This window comes from Dasypus novemcinctus, chromosome 1 (genome assembly GCF_030445035.2).
Source record: "Dasypus novemcinctus isolate mDasNov1 chromosome 1, mDasNov1.1.hap2, whole genome shotgun sequence".
Classification (NCBI taxonomy): domain Eukaryota; kingdom Metazoa; phylum Chordata; class Mammalia; order Cingulata; family Dasypodidae; genus Dasypus; species Dasypus novemcinctus.
In genome coordinates this window covers 167,940,129-167,961,249 of record NC_080673.1, presented here as the reverse complement: position 1 = coordinate 167,961,249, position 21,121 = coordinate 167,940,129, and the positions used below count along the sequence as shown (strand labels likewise).

The following is a 21,121-nucleotide window of genomic DNA, read 5'->3' as shown; positions in this document are numbered from 1 at the left end:
ATTTTTAATAAGGTTTATTGTAAAAGTGTGGAAATGAATAGAGTATTAATATAATATAATAGAGTAGTATAATGGTAATATTATAGTGAGTATAACTAACACTGCTGATTTATAAATGTGATTGTGGCTGAAAGGGGTAGTCTGTGGATGTAAATGTCAATTGAAAGGAAGCTAGATAATAATCTAGGGATCATACAACAGTGATTTTGGTGGTGAATGAAGATTATGGTTAAAAGTATAAATATAAGAATGTTCTCCTTTTACAAAGTGTTAAGAATATGATGATACATGGAAAAATTACAGCTAATGTAACTTACAGATGATACTTAACAGTAATATTGCTAAATTTTTGTAGCAATGGCAAAGAAGATACTAAATCAATTCTAAAAGACAACAATGAGGGGTATAAGGGGGTATGGGATTTTTCCTTTTGGAGTAATGAAAATATTCTAAAACTGACAAGTGATGGCTGCACAACTCTGATGAAAATGAGAGCCACTGAGTGTACACTTGGAATGGATTTTACAAAGCATGGGTCTGTATAACAGAGAATCCAGTGGTGGAAGATGGACTGTGGTGAAAAGGACAAATATGAGAACAGTCTCTAATGAACTATAATAAATTTATGATACTAATATAGGATGTTAATAATTGGGTGGGTTGGTGGAAAAATACACCAAATGTAAGATACGGACTATAGTTAGTAGTAATATTTCAATGATGCTCCTTCATAGTTTGTAATAAATGCTTTACAACTTTGTAAGTTATTGGTGGCGGGGTGATATATGGGAGCCCTGTGTGATAAATGCATGTTTGTTTTATAAGTTCACAACTTCTACTATACATTTATTATTTATGTATGTTCATGTATGAATGATACACTTTAGTAAAATTTTATTTTTTTAAATGCTTTACAAAGCACATGTCCCAGAATGAGCATGACATGGGAGTAATGAATCTGTTCTTCTCTGTTTGTCTCCATGCCTGTAGAACATTTCACTGTTCAGTCTTTTACTTAAAATACACATTTTTCATATACAGGAGTCCTAAGTTCAAGCTAACTACTTCACCTCATGCTCAAACAAGGAATCAACTATGTATTCCAATGATGGAGGGAAAACTGACTCAGAAACATTATGCTGGTCTTCAGCACAGCACCTTCCTAAGAGAGTCTAAAAGGCAGTTCTGATTATTTGCAACTGATCTTTAGAACCTGGCCCCCTCATCAGTTATGTCACCACTGAATGAAGCCCCCTTGGCAAATGGAAAAATTAAGAAGAAATGGAAGAATTTTTCTGATGTCTCTGAATTTGTGCCACAATGGAAACTTTACTTTCTCAAGTTTTGTACCAACTCCGAAGAACTGCACTCTCTCATTTTTCTCAATTTGGAGTACAAAAACGGCCAACCAACAAAAAGTTTGAGAGACAGAGAGCCATTCATTCAACAAAAATTGGCTGAATGCCTTTGATGTATCAGGCGTGGGATTCAACAATGAACTTCTGCCGAATCCAAGAGGGATTCAAAACACCTAGTCTCTAGAGGTGGTTGCGTGGCATTGGAAGAATTGCTTAGCGTCTCTGGAATCCAATTGTCTATATGACCCAAAAAAGTGGAAAGTTGTGGAAAATGAGTTCTCAAGTGCCTCTCAGTTATAAAATTCTGTGAAATCAACTTGGGGAATGTTTCTAAAACTGTAAAAGAAATCTAACAAACCTCCTTATAGCAACTCTTACTTATTCCTAAAGGCACTTTACCTTAAAGGGCTTTTGTCCTTCAGCTTTGCTCTTCCACATTATTTCCCATTTCACCTACTGATCTCTCTTCCACAGCATACATCATACTCAATTCCTGTTCTCCCACTCCTGCAGCTTTCAGTAGACACAGAAACAAAATGAAGGGATTTCTTCCTGGACTTTTTTCTCTGCCACAGTTGCTGTTGTTTGGGCCCTAATGGGATGATTCAGGCTTCACTGTTTTGATCAGAAGTAATGATAGCTACTTTGTGGACAAAAGATATAGAAATAGATTGTTTATAAGATTAATCATACTTTCGGATTGTGCAAATGCTTAATTTTGAATGACTCTATCATATGTCACATGGCTTTTGTGTTATATCATCAAACATGTGAGCCTGTTTACACTAAGTTGTTGAATTTTGTACAATAAATTGAATGTAATAATACTAAATGCTTGGTTATTCGAAGAAAACAAAATTCTTTCAGAAAATGCTTGATTGTGTCATGAAAGATATCGTATTGCTCCTGCCCCTTCAGGAGAACACTTAAGAATAGAGAGCCAATTATATGGCTCCATTTCTATGAACTGTCCAAAATAAGCAAATCTATGGAGGTAGAAAGTAGATTAATGACTGCCAGGGCCTGGGGAGTGAAGAATTGGGGGTGAAGTTGGGGTGATAGCTAAAGGGTAAAGGATTTCTTTGGGGAAGTGATGAAAATGTTCTAAAATTGATTGTGGCGATGGTTGCACAATTTCGTGGACATACTAAAAACCATTGAACTGTATAATTTGAATTAGTGAAATGTGTGATATGTGAATTATATCCCAATAAAGCTGTTTATAACACAAACAAACACATACCCCTACCCCACTTCCACTCCCTGCTTTGCTCAGCAGGATGTCCCCTGGTCAGGGACCCTGTGCCTGGCTCTTCAGCTTGGATGGGCAGCTCGGTGGGGAGTGGGGCCCTAAGCCTCGACCAGTTTCCCACCCTCCAACACTCTTGGCTAATTTTAGGATCTGGGCCCTCCCAGAATTGTTTGCCTCCGCCCCACAGGTGGTGCCTGTGAACATGGCTCTCTCTTTGTTTCTGGGTCCTTCTTTCACTGTCTTTATTTCCATTCTCCAGTCTTGTTCCAAGAGGGAAACAAAGGAAAAGCCAAAAACAGAAGGACTAAATAAAAAGTTAGAAATTCCCGAAATTATTTTGGTGCAATTAAAAGCAAAATCTGGCTCAAGTTCCTTAAGGCCAACCTGCCATTCTGTGAAAAAAGAAGTTTTCCATGTCAGTAGACTTGGCCCAGTGGTTAGGGCATCCATCTATCACATGGGAGGTCCGTGGTTCAAACCCCAGACCTCCTTGACCTGTGTGGAGCTGGCCCATGTGCAGTGCTGATGCACGCAAGGAGTGCCGTGCTGTGCAGGGGTGTCCCCCGCGTAGGGGAGCCCCATGCTCAAGGAGTGCGCCCCATAAGGAGAGCTGCCCAGCGCGAAAGAAAGTGCAGCCTGCCCAGGAATGGCACCGCCCACACGGAGAGCTGACACAACAAGATGATGCAACAAAAAGAAACACAGATTCCCGTGCCACTGACAACAATAGAAGCAGACAAAGAAGAACACGCAGCAAATGGACACAGAGAACAGACAAGGGGTTGGGGGGAAGGGGAGAGAAATAAATAAATAAATAAATCTTTTTTTAAAAAAAAGTTTTCCACAGGAGGTCAGCTACAACATCTCGGGTGACCAAGATGCAGAAGAGCAAAGAAAGCAAAGACTTAGTCCCTGAGTGGTGGGTAACTGCGAGTCCACTCTTAATCGCTGTGGGAAGAAGGCAGACCATCTGCCCTTAGATGCTGGGCATGGCAGAGAGAAGAAGTAACATGGCTTGGAGGCCCAGACTCTCCCCTTCATAAGCAAGCTAGCTGCCAGGGTAGGAGACAGGAGGCCTGGGGAATCTACCCAAGGCAGGAGGTGGCATTTCCCTGGGGTAGGGTTGACCACCGACATTTGCCTGCTGTGACAGGCTTTTGTTTCCTCTTGAAGTGTAAGAATCTTTTGGCCAGGTGTATTTCCCAAACGCTCTTGACCCAAAATACAGGGCTCTGGAGATGTTGGCTTGATGGTTGCTTTTATCTTAGCTGGTGTCCTCGTGGCAGCTGTCTTAGCTACTGGAAGACAATCCTGACACGGGGGTGATGCCTGGCTAGGGTGGCTGGCCTGACTGGTGGCCTTGTGCTGAGGACATGTGATAACCTCTATGAGCCTCGGTGCCCTCACCATAAGATGGGGCAGTGATGTCTACCTCACAGGGATGTTGAGAAGGTTAAATGTAATGAGGGGAGTGGCTAACAAGTGACTTAAAGACTTTTAAACACATAAATGAAAACAAGCTCCCTGCCCCCCAAAAGTTTGACCTGTTTGTGATATGTTATGTCGGAGGATGTTAACCAATTTTTACTTTATGCAATATACCCACTTCTTAATTGTTCTATTCAATCAATATATATATACTGGAAGAAGCTCTCTCTATCCCACAGATGGTGCTTAGTTCTCTCCCTGAGCATTCAGAAAAAACCTAAGTAGAAGTGTGAAATACCTGAAATTTGCAGGGAATGTGTTGGAAAGCCAGAACATCTGAATTTGAATTGCACTTTTGTAGCTTCCAAAATATTTGGACCCCAGGGAAGGTCCTCTGTCATTTTGAGCGTTACATTCAAGGACGTTATTTTCCTTACAAAATCGTTGTGAGGATAAACTGATGGCGTGTAAGAAAAAAAGTGAGTTACACTTATATAGTGCTTAATTGCCAAGCACTTCACATATAGTCACTAACTTAATCCTCACAGTAACCCTATTTTACAAGAACCCACATCACTGACTGGTTAAGGGACATGTTAATAAAAAGTGGAGCTGGCCTTCGAACCAAGGCAGAATCTACGCATTGGCCAACTATACCATAATGAATTGTACAATTTTTTGAGTGCATAAAGGGGAGGAGAAGTTTTACTCACCCTCTTCCATCTTTAGTGGAAATGTGGAGGGTTTGGTGGAAGATAAATGTCTGTAAAATTTTTATTGTACCTTATATGATTAAGATGGCTTTGCTAAGTCAATAATATTAAAATGTTCCACATTTTGTGGGCTTCTTACAAAGTTATAGTGCTTTTGACTTGTTGAGCTTTAAAATGCCATATATTATGCAATAATTGTGCATTATCCTCTTGATTTTGTATTCCAATGAAATAAAATAATTTATAATATCATGGCACTACAGATTGCTGAACTCGAGGGAATCCAACTTTTCTTGCTTTCTGCCAGCTTCTACGAAGCAGCCAAAACTTGAATAGGAAAGACACCAGCAACCCTCCAGCAAACAAAGGCAGTCATTATGTTTCCTGCACTTAGGAGCTTTTACTCTGCCAGGCAGATACAGAGAGCAGTCATCTCCTTCCAACTCCCAAATCTCTTGACTTCCTTTCTCTCCTGCTCTCTGTCCAGGGCCTTTGAATGAGATGGCCAATAAGCCCCTTGTTTCAAATCTCTGCAGAGACAATCAGATGCTGCTCTCAATGTCCACTAAACCGTAAGTCCTTTGAGGATAAAGGAACACAGCCACCAACCTCAGGATCAAAATGCCACAAGAGGAAGTCTGCCAGCAAAGAAGGTGCTGCCCACCTTCTTGTAAGAGAAGGCTCTTACAAAAATGGCAAATCTTTGAGAATAACAAGAATTTCATTCTTGCATAGGATATATACTTACCAAAGTTTCAAGAATAATACTCCTTATTTACTTTTGCCTTTAAAAGTGTTCCTATTGTATAATAAAATACACTAGTAGGAATTAAGTGCTTTCATATATTTTCTCTCCAAACCTCATAATAATCCTTATATCCACATTAGTAGGAAAGAGTGATCAGATTTGAACCAAGATCCAGTGGGCTCCAGAGCTCCTGCCCTTTCCTCTCCAACACAGTGGCCCGTGTGGATTCCAAAGACGGTACAGCAGTCTTTTTTGTGATCATAGTTTCTTAAAGATTTTATTCTACATTCCAAAACATGTATAATTCTACTTTTTTATTTTCATGAAAACACAAAGCAAAAAGACCTAGAGAGAAAGTGAGGGAAATTAATTTTTTTCCCCAAATTTTCAGGTCTTAATCACTAAAAGCAAAGCATCTACTCCAAGTACAATAGGAAAACAGTTTGCCGCTTTGGTTTTTATGACTCCTGTAGTGTTTCCCTGGGCCCAGGGAATAAAAGCTTTTGGCCTGCTATTTGGTCTTAGTAGAGACTGAACACTTAACCATGGGCCACTACGTTGCCATATGACTCAAGTTGCCCATCATGAACTGGGAGTTGTCTGATCCATCAGGACATAAAGTAAGGCGTTCAACAGCAGCACCCCGTCATCCAGTGGAACTGGTACATACAAGATTGGGCTAAAGCAGGCCCTGAAGGCAAAAGTTACATGAGGAAGTGGCCCAAATGCCCATGGCCCCCACTCCTACCATATTGCCTTCTCTTTCTCAGCCCGCGCCTAAGGCCTTGTGGGCAGTTCCCTATTATCACTTGACGGAGGAAGAGAAAACTCAGGCCTGGTTACAGACAGGTCTGCAAAATACAAGTACCACCCAAAAAATGGACAGCTGCAGCACTCCAGCTCCTTTCTGGGACATCCCTAAAGGACAATGGTGAAGGGAAATTGTCTCAGTGGACAGAACTTTGAGCAGTATACTAGGCTGTTCATTTCACTTGGAAGGAGAAATGGCCAGTTATGCATTTGTATACTGATTCATGGGGTGTGGCTAATGGTTTGACTGAATGGTCAGGGACTTAGAAGGAACATGCTTAGAAAATTGCTGACAAAGAAGTCTGGGGCAGATGTACGTGGATAGACTTTCTTGAATTTTGTGTTTCATGTGAATGCCCACCATGAGTGTGTCCTCAGTAGAGGAAAGTATTTAAAATGAAATGGATAGCAGGGGATACCAGTCAGCCTCTTTCCCTAGCCACTCTTGTCATTGCTCAATGAGCTCATGAACAAAGTCGCCATGGTGTACGGATGAAGGCTATACATGGGCTCAGCAGCATGGATGTCCACTCACCTATACTGACCTGGCTATAGCCACTGCTGAGTGCTTAGTCTGCCAGCAGCAGAGACCAACACTCAGTCCCCATTATGGCACCAATCCCCGAAGTGATTAGTCTGCTACCCGGTGACAGATTGATTACATTTGACCAATGCCATCATAGATGGGGAAGAGTTTTATTCTTACTAGAATAACTACATCCTTAAGATACAGATTTGCCTTCTCTGCATGCTTCTGCCAAAACTACCATCCATAGACTTACAGAACACCTTTTCCATAGACATGGTATTCCACACAACATTGTTTCTGATCACATCAAATGAAGTGCCAGAATTGGCTCCTCCCATGGAATTCACTGGTCTTACCATGTTTCCCCAATATCCTGAAGCAGGTGAATTGATAAAACAGTGGCATGGCCTTTTGAAGACTAACTACAACATCAGCTGGGTAACAATTACCTTGCAGGGCTGGGGCAATGTTCTCCAGGAGGCTGTGTCCAATCTATGGTACTATTTCTCCCATAGCCAGGATCTGGGAGTGGTAACACTCACTGTTATCCTTAGTGATGCACTAGAAAAGTTTTTGCTTTCTGCCCCCATGACCTTAACTAGTCTATGAGTCTTAGTTCCAAAAGAAAGAGTGCTGCCACAGAGGAAACACATCAATGATTCTACTGTACTTGAAGTTAAGACTGTCATGTATCCACGTTGGGTTCCGCATGCCTCCGAATCAACAAGCAAAGAAGGGTATTACTGTACTGACTGGAATGATTAACCCTGATTATCAAGGGTATATAAAACTGCTACTATACAGTTGAGTTAAAAAGTTTGCCCCGAAAACAGGAGATCCCTGAGGGTATCTCTTATTACTACCATTCCCTATGACTAAAGTCAATGGAGAACTGCAACAACCCAACCCAGGCAAGACTTCTAATTGTGCAGACCTTTCAGGAATGAAGGTTTCTATCACCCCACCAGGTACAGAACTATACCAGCTGAGATGCTTGCTGAGAGTAAAGGGAATGTGAAGTGGGTAGTGGAAAAAAGCAGCTATAAATATGAGCACAGCTATAAATATGAGCTATGTCCATGTGACCAGTTGCAGAATGAGGACTATAATGGTAATGAGTATTTCTTCCTTGTTTTGTTATGAATATGTTTGTATGTATACATAAAGCAAATATCTTTGTTTCTTTGTTTTCTTCCCTTCTATTAACTTTATGTCATAGTAGGTAAGTTATAGGATAGCAAGTTTAAGGATGGATAGTATTCAAGGATTTGTATCCTCTTCTGGGGAAAGGGTTTGTATGTTTCCAGTTACACACAAGACAGTTGAATTATGTTAGGTGAAAGTATGACTGACTGTTGTTGTTTTTATTTAGAGATTAAGTATGGTTTAAGAAGATGAGAATAGGTGGCAAGTTGACAAGGGATGCACTTTGATGGTTAATTTGTCAACTTGGCTAGGTTGTAGTGTCCAGTTTGGCCAAGTAAACACTGTCCTGATTATTACTGTGAGGGTATTTCATGGATTTAAATCATTAGTCAGGTGATGGCATCTATAGTTGATTACATCTTCAATCAATACAGGAGGTTGCCTTCAGCAATGAGAGACCTCTCTTCTAATCAGTTGTAGGCCTTAAAGGGAGAACTGATGTTTAGCAGTCAGAAAGAAGAATTTCTATCTCTATTTCAGCCAGCCAGCTTCTCTTAGGGAATTCACCGAAACGTCATTGGATTTCCCAACCTGTGACCAGCCCTACAGAATTTGAACTTGACAATCTCCTCTATTTCATAAGCCAATTCCTCATAAAAATTCAGAGTATTTACATACAGACCCAGAGATAAGTGTTCAGACTTGATACCTCTGGATTGGCCATTCCAACAACCCTAGCAGTTGTGTTCTCATTCCTCTCTGCAGGCTATTTTCACAAAGAAAACAGTCCTAATCATTCAGTAAGAATTGGGTCATCACAACCAATTACCCACCAGCTGAAAGAATGAGTTCTGCTAGACAAGCCTTCTCTTCCAGGTGTAAAGAAGGCTTGCCTGTGATACAGGATAAAGTGCCCACAGTAATATTCATTCTAAACAGGGAAGTATTGGAATGGGGTGCTTGATCCCCAAGAAAGTTCATCAGGAAAAGGAGAAAACCAGTTTAAGAGCATTTATTGTTGTCCAACAAGTCCAACATAAATTGGGAGTGGTTAATACTTGCAAGTATAATATCTATCATTATTCAAGAAAGCAATATAGGGAGTCAGTACCAGGTCAGATGGCCCAAAGCACGCAAGTCAATTAAGTAGCCTGAATATGGTGACATGAGGCATGAGTGATCCCCAAAGAAGGTGACACACCCAGTGTGGCCAGATAAAAAGCCAGCCTAATGATAGCTGAACGAGTTCTGTAACCCGCGTAAACTCTGTGGGTATCGCCCACTCTTGTGATAAATGGAAACTACCAAGGAAAAAAGCACCAAGCCACTAAATCAAAGTAAAAAATTGACAAAGAATGGTAACTTCCACAATACCGATGACCTTGAAGCCTCTCTGATCTGTGCATTTTTATATTTGGCCCCATTAAAACCAAGGTGCTTATGTTTGGGCCAATAAGTAGAGCTAATAAAAGTTCACTCTTGGCCTGAGACTCTTTGGATGGGTAGGATATGGTTCATTTAGGGTGTGTGGTGACTGTGAATGCTGACAAAACTACTGCTAAGTGTATACAGCTTCCTTTACACCCTAAATGATAGGTTCCTGTAGCACCAAGGTGAGTAAACAAGAGCAAAAGCAACGCCAAGCCATGACATTGAAATGTGTTCTGACCAATATGTATTGAGCATCTACTAAGTCCCAGGCAGCATTGAAGCAGATGAACACAACTGAAGACCTGCCAGCAGGATTCCAAACTAGAAGGAAAGCAATATGTACCCCTTAGCAACAACACAGGTCAGAGAGTTGAGAGTTGTGAGGGCTAAGCAAACGGAAGAGCAACTAACTCTACATGGGGAAATTCTGGAGACCTTTACAGAGGAGGTGATATTTAGCTGAGCCTTAAAGAATGAGAGGGAAAAACAAAACAAAACAAAAAACCCAGCAGCCTGAAAAGGATGGTATTCAAGGAAAGAACCAAAACAAGACTCAGAAGAGTTGAAGGGCAAAGGCAATTGGAGAGAGTGCTAGTACACCGGCAAGGGGGCAGTGCAGGGCCTGAGGCAGGTAAATTAGGTCAGGATAGTCTGTACATGATCTACGATGACTTGCTATGCACTTAACTTTTTTTTGTACACGAGGGGGGTGTAAATGTTTTATAATCAATAGAACTTTTTTCGTGTGACTTCTCCCATGAAGCATAAATGTAAATGATGAAGATGCTTTATTAGTATAAACTTACTTTTAAAAACTCAACTGTATTACATTTGTTTTTTTCTCAAGTCAACCAACAGAAAATTGATGATCATTTGCATATTAGTCAGGATTTTTTTATAGGTGAAAGAGATAGAAAATCCAATTCTAACTGACTCAGGCCAAAATAAATAAATAAATAAAAAGAGGAAAGAAGAAAGATATATTGACTCATAAATCCAAACGTGGTTCTGGGATCAGGGAATTAGTGGATTGAAGGGCTAAAGGAATGGCATCAATGCTTTCTGTTCACTTCTCAGCTCAGTGTCCTTATATTAGCTGCTTCTTTCTCAAGATAGACATCCTCCCTGTAGTAGGCCCAGCAGCTCCAGGCTTATAGTAATCTTTACAAGTAGCAGTCTTCTCCTTCCTAACAGATCCTAACACAGTCCCAGAACTAAGCTTCCATGGCCTGGCTTGGCTTACCCCGGAATCTGTCACTGTAGCCAGGGCAGCAGCACGTGCTGACTGGCCTGGGAGGACCTAGGGCCATCCGTAGAGGCTACCTGGACTGTTGTAGGTGGGGTGGCGCCTTAGAGGAAGATGCAGATGCTGCTACCAGGAGAACAAGGCAGGATGCTAGTAAATACAACAGAGTCTACTCTATTTTGACTAATACAAGGCCTTTCAATTTGGGATAAGGGATGACAATTGCAGGCTGTATCAGTGTTAACATCCAGTTTCCTTCTACTTTTTATTTTTTTATTCAGTATGGAGAAAATTGAGAAATTTAGAAAATCCTGATTCACACAAATGAGTAGTTTCAAATAGTAAGTTTTTGGGTTTTCTCCTAAAGATTTATTTTTTATTTATTTCTCTCCCCCCGCGCTCCCCACCCCCCAGTTGTCGGCTCTCTGTGTCCATTCGCTGCATGTTCTTCTGTGACGGCTTCTATCCTTATCAGCGGCACCTGGAATCTGTGTTTCTTTTTGTTGCATCATCTTGTCATGTCAGCTCTCCATGTGTGTGTGTGTGCGGCACCATTCCTGGGCAGGCTGCACTTTCTTTCGCGCTGGGCGGCTTTCCTTACGGGGCGCACTACTTGCGCGTGGGGCTCCCCTATATGGGGGACACCCCTGTACAGCACGGCACGGCACAGCACGGCACAGCACGGCACGGCACAGCACGGCACGGCACGGCACTCCTTGCGTGCATCAGCATTGCGCGTGGGCCAGCTCCACTAGGGACAAGGAGGCCTGGGGTTTGAACTGTGGACGCCCTATCCATTGGGCCAAGTCTGCTTCCCCAAATAGTTAAGTTTTTGAATCACGTATCTGGCACACTCAGAATAGATGTTCTTCTATTAAATTGGTACTGAAGTTTGAAAGAGATGAGGTAAGAAATTTCCAAGTTTAATTACATATGCCATGGACAGGCTCTTTTCTTAATTTAAATATTCACTGGGAAAATTCAAATATATCTGTAATATGAGAACTTCAACAATGTCGCTTTTAAAAAACCCAGATATCTCAGTGTCCCTTGTTCAAAGTTTGAATATAGTAAAATAAGTGTTGTTTTGCCCTTTGAGTCACAATTTTAAATTTAAACTTAATTGCTGACATGTTATCAGCAAGCACAAGCATGGTGATATTGCATTCCCACATTACCAGACTGAATTAGTCTGGCTTATAAAAAATCATTAGCATACTTACCTGGCAGGGGAGATACCGTGATCACAAAGGTGGTTTTCCCAGGGCAAGGCTAAACCATTGCACTCCACATGTGCTGATCCCTGTGATTTCCCCAAACATGGGAACCCAACTGCATACTTTGTGGTAGTGGGAGACAATGTTCCTGCTTTCTCCTAAAAATAAAATAATAATAATAATAATAAATAAACAAATGAAAACAATAGTCCGGTGATGCAACTCTGTTACATTCAAGTACTATTTTGCAAAGTTTCCTTTGGGAAAAAGGAATTAGTGGCTTCTTGAGTCATTGGACAACACCTTGCCTTAAGACAGTCAATCAATATTACCATGAAAAAGTATATTCTGGAGCTCACTACCGATTACTCAAATAACTTTGAGAAGTCAGAAGTTTAAAGATCATGTCTTAATGAAATGACAATGTAGATAGTATTATTAAACACTGTGGTTTGTGTTTTTTTAGGTTTTCGTTTTTTGTTTTTATTTTAGCAAATTTTTAATTGTCTTTTTTTTTTAAAGATACATTGATCACATAAACACTGTTTTAAGAGACACTATTTCCTTAATAGCAAATGTGTTTCAATGCAACTTGCCATGTCTTAAATCATACTTCAGCGACCAGGTTCCTCAGCACTTCCTACCACTGCAGCCATTTCGCATTGTCTGGCTCTTCATGATGTGCGTGGCAAGCTTCCTTTCCTAGCCTGAAAGCCCCTGAGGACTGGGGTTCTGTCCTCTAACATGCTTTCTCCCCATACAGCTTAGTACAATGCATTCTAAGGGTTTAGGACAACATCTGACATGTTGCAGGACTCAAATATTTGATGAATGAAAGTATTTTAAAAATTGTTTCATTTACAATAAAATTAGAGGGGTACTTTTTTTGCCTAGCCGCTTTTTAAATAAAACTCTTGACATTGAAAAAGGTCTTATACCCCAAATGAATTGCAAACAAAAAGAACCTGCTTCAGAGTTATGTTCTTTCTAATTGAGTTTCCTGTGTTTCGGTGGTATTTCAGTCACATGCACACTCATGCTCATCACCATTCAGTCATTCATTCATTCAGCAATTAGTAAGCATCTGCTATGTGCTATACGTGATGTTCTATGTGCCAAGGATATTTAAAAAGCATAGAACACAATCCTCAATCTCAGGGAGTCTCATAGGAAGAATCCTAAAAACAAATCATCATGCCACCTGATATGTGCCATATTAGAGGTATGGACATTACATGCTATTGATTAGGCTTTTCCAGGTGGCTAGGAAGAGAGCCGTGCTCTGGTGGCTTAGGGTAATGTGGTTCATTGTGAAGATACATGAGGAAGTGGGGAAGAGCAGGAAGCAGTTTTAGCAGCTGCCTGGTGGGGCCTGGCAGAGACGGGAATGTCATTCAGGACATAGCATAGCCCCAGCCACCTGCTGTTCTTGACATTGCTTCAGAAGTAGGCATCTGTTGCTTCCTCTCCAGGGTGGTGACTCAGCTACGCTCTGTCTCTGCTTTCTCTACTAATACTGCCAAATCCTGCCTACATTTCTTTTCTCCACTCCATGGCCCCTGCTTCATCAAGGCTTCCACTGGCATGTGCATATGGCTTTCTTAGTCCTCTCAGGGTGTCTACCCACTATTGCTCATTCTTTTGGCTTAGTCTCTCAAATTCAAATTGCATTTAAGGGGCTTGGTTTGACTGGCCAGGCCTTATCTAGGCTACTGCCACATGTTAGACTCTTGCATTGGACACTGGCCATCGCATAGATGGCTGCCTTTGGGTCAAGCATCAATTCCCAGTTCAGTCCACTGTAGCCACAGGAGCTGGGCTGTGGTATAAATCAGTAAATCCTGTCAACCCATGCACAGAGCATTGTCTGCCACAGCTGCCACAGAAGATGGGTGTGGCTGCAACTAGCACTCAAAGCATCACTGACTCCTCTGTACAATGTTCCCAGTACCATGTCTGCCATCGCAAGTCTGGCTGTCAACACTTCAGCTCTGCTGTAAGTAATGTCAGAGTTAGGACATTTCTGAAAACATTTTTAAAGTAAGTAATTTAAAATAGCTAAAAATTCTAAACAAACTGAATACCCGATAAGGGGAAAATACTTGAATAAATTATGAGAGACTTTTAAGAAGGAATATTTTACAGTCTTCCAAAAGAATCATAATTTGGAGAACATTTCATGACAAGGGAAAATGCTCACTAATATAGCATTAGATAAAAATCAGTACACCCAAGATGTTTAGTATCATTAATGAGTGAATGACACACATTCAAATATGGAATTGAGAAAGAGCATAAACTGAAAAGATATTGTTGACAGTGACGTTTTCTCTAGATGGTGTACTCATGTGAGTTTCACATTCTTTCTTACACATTTTTTTATTTCTCAAACTTTCAAAAGTAAAGAATAATAATTCTCAATTATGAAATTTATAAGGCAGTATAAAAGACCATACTTTTCTAGTATGTAAAGCCCAGAAACTGATTTGACAGAAAGTAGAAGACACTTTGGATCCCACTTCCAGTAAAAAAGTGAGATTTCATTTCTTATTCATGATCCACTTAATAGCAAAGAAAATTTAAAAATGACAGTGAAATCAAAGGCATGACAGAATATCGGGTACGTGGTACCTATTCATGCGTCTGTGCTATAGTATTATGTGAGGATGTCTGAGTTGTCAAAATACAGTTCCTGTTTGTCCCAATCATTTACTCACAGACCACAATGGGTTAGGGTTCCACAATACAACACGGGAGGTGGGCTTTGAACAACTGCATTGCAATGGAATAAAAGCAATAACAGAAGATCCTATGAGGAGTGTGAAAGTCCAGGTTAATTCTGCCTGTGAGAGGGGGAGAAGAATTTCGAAAGTTACTGACATTTTGATCTGAGCCTTTAAGTGATATTTCTTGAGTTTTTGAAGTTGCTGAAAAAGGGCACTGCTCTTCCATTCCTGAGTTCTAAACTAATTGAGAAATAAGATAAAAAGAATGGGGCAGATAGGAGACCAAAGCATCACCTTTATTTGATAAAGTTGATACTGAAGAATAAGATTTTTATTGCTGTAGGTAAGTGGGTTTCCAATCTACCCAGATTTATCCATCTACTCATAGACACTACGAGGCTACTGCTGGCTCTCTGACGAGAGAGGCCCCAGTAAAACTTACACAGGAGAGTCAGACAATAGATTCTCAGCCAGCAGGCCCACTCCCAACAAAAAAGAAGAGGAAGACACTAGTCTATGCTGCATCTTCTTCCAAACTCACCAGTCAAGTTAGGTAACTCCTTCTCTTCCTCCTGGGGAATAGGGAGGGAGGAAGAGAAGAGAAGACAAATTATTACCCCAGTAATAGAAGTGTTACAAGTGGGGAAGACACACCTCCCCCTAAAGTAATAATAAATGTTGCTAACATTTATGGAACGCTTGCTTTACCAACCATTGTTTTGAGTGATTTTGTAAAGAATGCACCAGGGAGATTGTGTAGGAAGGGAATTCCACGCCAAGGGGAAAGTTTTGTGGGGTTTTCCCTACCGACACACTTCCTCATCTATTCCTATACAATTTCTACCATTTCCATTGACATTTGGCCCTAGGCCACTGAGATTTACTACTTTGAGTCTTCAGGTTTCCCTCATCTTCAGGCTACAAACTAGGAGGCTCTTTAACTATAACATGTCTGTAAATACTATATGATGTTTATGAAAAACATGGACTTTTAAAACGAGTATCAGAAGATAGAATTTATATTGCCTAAGAGAACATATTATATGCACTAATACTCAACAATAGCCAGACACCCAAAGAACAGGACTCAACAAGCAACAAAAATAAACCATGCTTACTGTAGGTTGTCTATTCTTTCCTTCTTTCTTCCCAAGAGAGCCTTAATTTTATTCAGATGCTCTCCTTTCCCACAGGGAGTCAACTACCTAAGAGGAAATTAGCCCATGTCTGGAAATAGGTCTAATTGCTCTAAGGATAGCTCTATTGCTCTTGTCAGGAATTAGGCCATGATTAGGCATGTGACCCAATTTCGGCCAATACAATGAGAGGAAAATCTATACTGGAGATCCTGGAAAAATTTTCCTCCTCTTAGGAAGAGACCCTGTCTCTTCTTCTAGAAATTGTCATTTCTGCATGTAACTCCTAGAATCACTACAGCCATCCTGAGCATAAAGCCAACATGATGGTTCGAATAGTGAGGAGATGGAAATAATCTAGTTTCTTGATATTAACATCACTAAACCATTTGAAATGACTCACTCTGAAACACACACTACACACTGTGGTCTGCTTACAAATATGCGAAAAATGAAAATACAGAAAAGGATAAAGGAAAAAAATATATACATTGCTCACAATCCCACTGTATCAGCCCAGATTCCTGGTTGCAAGCAACAGAAAGCACATGTGACTTGCTTAAGTAGGAAAGGAATGTATTGGTAGGCCTGTGAAGGGAGCTGACAAAATCCAAGGTGGGAAAACAAGGAGTCTACCGCGGGAACCAGAGCCAAGCTCATTCCAATGATCCAGAAGCTGCCACTGAAATCAGCACCACCACAACCTTAAAGTGTATGCACAGCACCCCAGGTGCCTCACTTGCCTCGCCTTTACCTCTAAATGTTGACATTTCAGGGGGAAACATCAATGTCCAAGTCTAGTCCCTATCTACATCCCAGGGAGTGAGCAAGAAGGGATCTCCCCTTCCCCTTCCACAGAGGTACCAGGGCAAGGCACTCTATACCAAAACTACACACCAAGTGAAATTGCCCCAAGTAGGAACCACAGATAATCACAGTCACCATGTGGGACACTACATTCCAGGTTTTTTCCCAAGTATATATACTGGGGGAAAGGTGCAAAAATGATTGTATGTGCCTTAGTGCAATTTGGGGGAGGGGGCTGTTTTAAGAAATCACCCAACATTCTAAGGTGAAAGTTACCCAAATTTCCTACTAACCAGCATCATGCCCTGATGACTGAACTGTTTCTTACTAGAATATCATATCTGCAATATGTGACTCTGGGAAATGATCTATTTTATGTCAATCGCATGTTCAAGTATACTTTCATTATCAACATTGGAGCAGTGCTCAATTACTCCTCTGTTAATTTTTTTTTTTTAAGTCATTGTTGGTTTGCCTTTGAAAAGTCGTGTCATGGATATTTAAATTCTAGGGAAGGGAAAAGGATTGATGACCAAATACCACCAGCACCACTCTCAAGCAAATAGCAAAATCCTACCAAAGGATCAAAAATGCTGTACGAGAAAGCCAGACTGTGGAATTCACTAAATGCACTGGCTGATTTCACTTTAACAGAAAGAGGAAAAGCTTTTGAAGTGTAAGCAGTTTAACAAGGAGAGAAAATAGATATTCAAACAAATCCTAAATGGAAGGAAACTGTAGAATGATGCAATTTTCAAACTTGCCTTTCAGGGTAACTTCTTCTCTTTTTTAAATATATAAACTGTGCTTGTGTTTTGATTCACATAGTTGGTTTAACTAGCTTAATCTTTCTTAAATTAAAACGTAGTCCGAAGTCTCTTTTTCTTTAATTTCAACTTCTTTAATGGAAAAATAATTACTCCAGCCCTGTCTGCAAGTATATTTGCAGTTTTACTTTGTCTTCATAAAGCCCATTCAGTTGACAGTTGCTACGTTGATGGCCTTTCTATAAGACATTTTGTTTATGGAGAATAGTTAAAGGAGAGGCACATTTTACTTGAGACTTTCTCGAAAAATGATACTTGCATTTGCCACATATGTCGCTCTAGGTCAAATTTTAAAGACAGGCGCACTAACAGATGTTGTGGAACTTAATTAGAGAAGCAGATGTGGCTCAACTGATAGAGTGTCCATCTACCATAGGGAGGGTCCAGGGTTCGATCTCCAGGGCCTCCTGACCCGTGTGGTCAGCTGGCCCATGCGCAGTTCTGCTGCTGTGCGCAAGGAGTGCCATGCCATGCAGGAGCATCCCTGCATAGGGGTCCCCACATGCAGGAGTGTGCCCCTTAAGAAGAACGGCCTGAAAAAAGCGCAGCCTGCCCAAGAGTGGCGCCGCGCACACAGAGAGCTGACACAGCAAGATGACGCGACAAAAAACAGGCGCAGTTTCCCAGTGCCACAGGATAATGCAAGTGGATGCAGAAGAACACGCAGCAAATGGACACAGGAGACAACAGTGACAGAGTGGAGAGGAATAAAATAACATAAATCTTTAAAAAAAAAAAAGAAGAAAATTAAATTAAGGACAAATGTACTCTATTAAACAAAAGCTTTAAAGTTTCCTAGCTACTGGCCATTTTGTCATCTCTCTACTCTTTATATGACTGTCTAAGACTGAAACTCAGACATCATTAATGGCCTCTAGAATTCAAAGAAATATACTTTCTATTGCATGGCTCAAGTAGCAGCCATAAGTAATCAAAATAAGAATCCCATACTTGGAGATTTTTTAAATTATATATTCTATTTTACTTGAAATTCCTTGACCTAAAGACATCACCTCCTCTCAGTTGAATTAGTGTCATGTTTGCATAGATATTTACCATTATTATTATTATTATTATTATTAAGGAATCACTGCAAATAGTAGGCACATCCAGAAGGATGAATCCAAAGCTACTGAACTGGGTAGAGCTACTTGCCTTCCGTTTAATATCTCCCAATCTGCTATGTTTCCTGAGGGAAATGCATGGTAGCCCACCATCCCCTTTCCCACCCTGCTACCTCAATAGCTAGTAAGAAGTTAACTGGCAGAGCTTTTCAATCCACTTAGGCTCAGACACAGGTATATGATGCAATGGGACCCAATGGGAAGACTGCAAGTGCTTCTGAATAGATTTTCCTCATTTCTGAAAAGAGACACAAGACAGAGACATTCCATTTTCTCCTCTGGCCTTTGTCATCTGTAAGTTAAGCTTGAAGCTGTCACAGACACCTTATGAAGATGTGGATAAAAACCAGCATTCTGCGAATGACAAAGTGGAAAGCTGGCTGGAAGATCTTGGATCATCGTGGCATTGCTAAGCAGCTGAAATAACCCTGGAACCACTTTGCCTCCAAACTTCTTGTTTTGTGAGTTTGTATCCTCATTGTTTAAACAACTTAGAATTGAATTTTCTGTTACTTAAACCAAAAGCGCCTTAATGGATTGTGACAGATGGCAAAAATGGCCACAATTCTTCGTCCCTCCCTGTCTCTCCAGCCCATGCAAGGCAACTTTGCCTCTTCTTCCATCAAGAGACAGGGTCTGTTTTTTCACCCCTTGAATCTGCGCTGGGCTTGTTTTCGGCTGATGAAATGTTGCCAAAGTGGTGCCAGAAAGTTCAGAGCCTGGGCCTCAAGAGTTTTGCATTACTCCCTTATCACTTGTGGAATTCTGCTACCACAATGTAAAGAAGCCCAGACTAGCCTACAGAGGATGAGAGAGCGGCCCAACTTCCCCTCCCTATTGAGCCAGCAAACCATCCAGGATCAACTGATCCACCAGCTGATTACAGATGCATGAGTAAACTCAGCCGAGATCAGCCAACCTAGCCCAGACCAGTGCAGCTCAGTGATCCCACCCCAAATTGCCAAACTATAAAATTGGGAGTGAAATAAATGGTGGCTATTTTAAGTCACTAAATTGTAGGATGATTTGTTATATAGCAAAAAGTAACGGATCCACAGATAAAAGTAAAAATCAGAGTATTGCTAAGAGCAGCAACTTTTTTTTTTTAAAGATTTATTTATTTTATTTAATTCCTCCCCACCCCACCCCACCCCCACCCCCCCCCCCCCCCGTGGTTGTCTGTTCTCTGTGTCTATTTGCTGTGTCTTGTTTCTTTGTCTTCTTTGTCCGCTTCTGTTGTAGTCAGCGGCACAGGAAGTGTGGGCGGCGCCATTCCTGGGCAGGCTGCACTTTCTTTCGCGCTGGGCAGCTCTCCTTATGGGTGCACTCCTTGCGCATGGGGCTCCCCTACGCGGGGGACACCCCTGTGTGGCACAGCACTCCTTGCGCGCATCAGCACTGCGCGTGGGCCAGCTGCACACGGGTCAAGGAGGCCCAGGGTTTGAACCGTGGACCTCCCATGTGGTAGACAGACGCCCTAACCACTGGGCCAAGTCCGCTTCCCAGCTACCTCTTTTAACTGCATGTTTCATTTAAGCAATCTTTGAATATCTATCTATCTTGGCACAAGAAATAGATACATACGTGTACTGCCAAAATTAAGTCATTAAATATATAATACATGTGTGACTTTTGCACAGTTGTGGAAGAGGAATAAATGAAGGCAATGCTAGCATGCTACCACCATTTCCTCTTTTTAACACGTAAGGTTGTCCCTATTAATTGGAGAGGGAAGGGGTAGAAAGAAATGATGGGTAGTATAAACCTGTGCTCAACTTGAAACCACTTACATCTGGCAAGAGTAAACCATTCATCCATAAGCCCAATATTTCCTTCTTAATTAAGGCGTTCCTTGGGCTGGCATTGAAGTAGATTGCATTCTCCATGCACTCCCTAACTGAATGCAGGACTAGGAAACAGAGAAATCTTCTGAGTGGTGGGAACAGCCAACCTATAATCAATATCTAGTTAACTACCCCACTCAGTGTGGTCTTCCTTGTGGCATCCAATTCCATTTAGCAGTCATTTACTGGGCACCTCCTATGTGTGAGTATACAGTCAAGAATTCAAGAAGAGTAATGCACATGCATGCCCCAACCTTCAAAGACATTACCATCCAGAAGGGAAAACAAGGGACTTAGACAAATGAGGCCAAAAAGCAAAGTGTTAGAGAGGCTCAAATACTAAACTTTGTGAAAATGAAGGGAAGAAAGAACTCTCCCATAGTGGAAGTAGGAAAGAGATGTCATTGGAGATAGGCCTTGAAGGATGGATGAGAATTTAACCTTGGCAATGGAGTGGAAGGAAGAAATTCCAGTTGGAGAAGATATGTAGATGGGACATAATAGAGCAGTATGTCAGAAGCATCAGATATAATAATTTTTAAGCATTTATGATGTGAATATTCTGGATTTTTTACCTTCCAAACCTGTTCCTCCCTTATCTCTTCCATGTAAGTAAAGAGTAATCAATACCAATCACCCAGCTGCTTTGCCCAAACCTACACGGTATTCTTGATTTCTTTTTTTCCCTCACACTCATAGCCAAACCATCATAAAGCCCTTTCAGCTCAACCACCAAGAAATGTATAAAATCCAACTCCTTCTCACCACCTCTATAAACA

The 21,121-nt window shown here is 41.1% G+C and overlaps 1 long non-coding RNA gene and 1 other non-coding gene across 8 annotated transcripts in view; one reads left to right on the top strand and one right to left on the bottom strand.

Moving 5' to 3' along the window:
• LOC105746202 (uncharacterized) overlaps nucleotides 1-21,121 on the bottom strand; it is a 324,527-nt gene that overhangs the window by 213,781 nt on the left and 89,625 nt on the right. For 6 of the 7 annotated variants that reach the window (XR_011649473.1, XR_011649474.1, XR_011649470.1 and 3 more), the window contains 2 exons: nucleotides 15,146-15,176; nucleotides 11,885-12,036 (listed from right to left, as the gene is read on the bottom strand). This is a non-coding gene — a long non-coding RNA (uncharacterized lncRNA). Of the gene's footprint in view, nucleotides 1-1,757; nucleotides 1,872-11,884; nucleotides 12,037-15,145; nucleotides 15,177-21,121 lie in introns of all 7 variants that reach the window. The other variant, XR_011649471.1, reaches the window with a different exon arrangement.
• LOC111764361 (U1 spliceosomal RNA) lies at nucleotides 11,877-12,039 on the top strand. Its single transcript, XR_002796989.1, has one exon. It is a non-coding gene; the product is annotated as a U1 spliceosomal RNA (small nuclear RNA).